Consider the following 3,388-nt stretch of genomic DNA (forward strand, 5'->3'; position numbering starts at 1 on the left):
AACCTGTCATTGGGTCAATGCCGTCTCATGTGTTTTATACCGATTGTTGGGCAGGTTTTTTCCGCACTGATTCTGATTACAAATTACTTCATCTAATCAACATCAAGACCAGTGTGTGACCAGTCAACATGAGATACTTTTTCCACCTAGGGACCGACCCCACCTCTGGTGTACCCAGTGGTCCGTGGTGTTTTCACATTTATCCCAAAGCACTTTCGCTCTACGGCTCTTCAGAATATATATATATATATATATATATATATATATATATATATATATAAATTGATGACCAGACAGTGGCGTAGCTTCCATTGAGGCAACCGAGGCAGCTGCCTCGGTAAAAAAAAACAACAACACCTTTTACGTTGTTAAAATGTCGATAGCTTCTAGGGGGCGCAGCCCCCCAGACCCCCTGCCTCGGTAATATTCGAACCCAAGCTAAGCCTATGCCAGATGGATTTCAATCACATAATATCATTTATTTCTCTACATGCTGTTTCGTAAGGGGATATCTCAATATATTCGACATAATTGGAAAAGATACCTCGATGATATTTTCATGTTTTGGAATAAAACTACAGATGATTTACAAAAATTCCGTGCTAAAATCAATCAATTACATCTATCAATTCAATTTACTATGGATGTGAGTGATAAAGAACTGCCATTTTTGGATCTCCGAATCATTAAGGATGATACCAATATAATCACGGATCTTTATTGCAAAGAAACAGATTCACATCAATATTTGGATTTCCATACATGCCACCCTTCCCATACTAAACATAACATTCCATACAACATGACTAGACGGATATGTACAATAATTACGGATACTTCTTTACGGTCAAAAAGCATACCTTCGACGACAACATTATCCGGAAAACCTCATTAATGACGGAATTACCAAAGCACGGAGCACACCTATATCTATCTTAAAAAAATCCCGATACGAAGAAAACGATGTAAACAACGATTTTCCTTTTGTAATTACGCATAACCCACGCAACCACAATATTTTTGGAACAGCTAGAAGATTTTTTCCTATATTAGAACAATCCCCAAATCTCAAAAACCTGATAAAAAAATCTCAAATAAAAAACAGCAGAAGACAGGCTCCTAATCTGAAGGGAATTCTAACGCGCGCCCGATTTACTACGGAAAATTCCAAACCCGTGCAAAAATGTGGGGATTCACGTTGCGGTACATGTAATCATTTAGAGGAAGGCAGAGAAAAAATTCTTAAATGCGGCAAAAAATTAACACCAAATTCTAACATGACATGCAAATCCGAAAACGTAATATATTGTATGACCTGCCCTACCTGTAATGAAAACTATATTGGACAAACCAACAAACTGAACGCCCGTGTGCGCGTCCACAAGCAGCAAATTCGCGATTCAAGTATAAGAAATTCGCCATGTTCCGAACATTTTGCCAATTGCGGTCATGAAGATTTCAACATCTTTCCATTTTATAAAATGTATAATGACTGCGAAATTTCCAGAGTTACAAAGGAGGAATATTTTATAAAATTGTTTAATCCCAAACTTAATAGAAAATAACTGTGTAAAATTGAAACTACATTGAACTGAACTTTGTAATTGATCTCCAAGTATTGTCTAATATTGTGTGTATTATACTTACGTCGTGATATGTTGACGTTACTTAGCAATATTATTTCATTTTATAACTGTCTAAAGAGGCATTAAAGCCAAAACGCTATCAGTTAAATGTTATTCGAGTTTTGTGTTTCTTGACTTTTATTATTGGATATATATATATATATATATATATATATATATATATATATATATGAAATGCGCATCTGGTGCATCAAAATTGGTACCGTATAAGTTTTACAATATATATATATATATATAAAGCACAGAAAATTTCACTTTTTATGTGGATACCCACTTCCGCCCCTACCCGGGGTTGAACTCACGACCTGCGGAACCAAATCTCCTAGCAGCATATAACCAGCACGCTAGACCGCTCGACCCACAGGCACTCGACGTTTTAAATATCTATAATAACAAAAATTGTCTTCCTGTAAACATAATATTGACAAGGTATACCACGCCGCTATCTTGGTTTTCGTTTTTACCAGCTGCATCGCTTGAAAATTTCGGCGAAAAGTTCGATATAATACAATAATTAGAACCCTACCGTCTAGCAACAACTCTGTCAATATCTTATCTGTCGCATCGTTATGGAAAACTCGAAATAATGTCCATTGATCAGATATAATCAAGCATCAACTATCGTCTACTGCTCCTCAAAATGCGATAAATCCTGATCTAGGGACGGAAGTTGACATCATTATGCAAATGAGAATTCCCTTGCCAATGTACCCACTGACGCTTGTGCCGGGGGGGGGGGGGGGGGGCACTGAATGCAGGGTAGTTGCAGTCCTGCAAACAATAAAACTCGGCACAATTGTGTGGTTTCGGGACAGGCTGGCACGGGAAATTTAGTAAATCTATCACATTACCAAATAACATTGGAAATGTTCATGACCCCCCCCCCCCCCCCCCCCGCTTCGACTCCAACCCACGTTTTGTCACCCATTGTGACAACACTGAAAATTTACAGATAAGCAGGACAGAACATTTGCATGGATATATAAATGTTACTGTGTACATTTGAGAGTATACCCACGTGTAGGCGAGCGTGCATGTGTGTGTGAATTTTTCTTATTACGTTATGAAATTTACTTTCAACAGAAACGAATGCATGAATAAGTGAAGTTATCATGTTTAACGTTTTAAAAAATAAATAAAGTACATATTAATAGAATAATGTTCAAGATCTATTACCTCGCTCACTAGAACATATTTACTGCTAATTATAATATTTACTATTTTTAATTTTATCGACCAATGAAAAAAGGGCTATCCCAAAATTATGTCAACGTACGTCCACCTTTCAGCGATTTCTCGCATTTGAGAAGCAGTAGACGATGTTTGACGGTTGATTATAGCCGATAAATGGACTTTATTTCCAGTTCACCATGACGATGCGAGAGGTAAGACCTTGACAGAGTTGTTGCTAGACGGTAGGGTTCTAATTATTGTATTATATCGAACTTTTCGCCGAAATTTTCAAGCGATGCAGCTGGTAAAAACGAAAACCAAGATGGCGGCGTGGTATACCTTGTCAATATTATGTTTACAGGAAGACAATTTTTTTTTATTATAGATATTTAAAACGTCGAGTGCCTGTGGCTCGACCATCTAGGCAAGTCTAAAAACTTGCTTTCGATGACGATAGAATTCTCGCCACGCTGTCACACGTTACACGGTCATTGAGAATGGAAATGGGATACAGTTATTTAACGTACATTTAAGAGGATCATACATGATACACACTGCATTCGAAATAT

This window comes from Ostrea edulis, chromosome 2, assembly GCF_947568905.1.
Source record: "Ostrea edulis chromosome 2, xbOstEdul1.1, whole genome shotgun sequence".
NCBI classification, from domain to species: domain Eukaryota; kingdom Metazoa; phylum Mollusca; class Bivalvia; order Ostreida; family Ostreidae; genus Ostrea; species Ostrea edulis.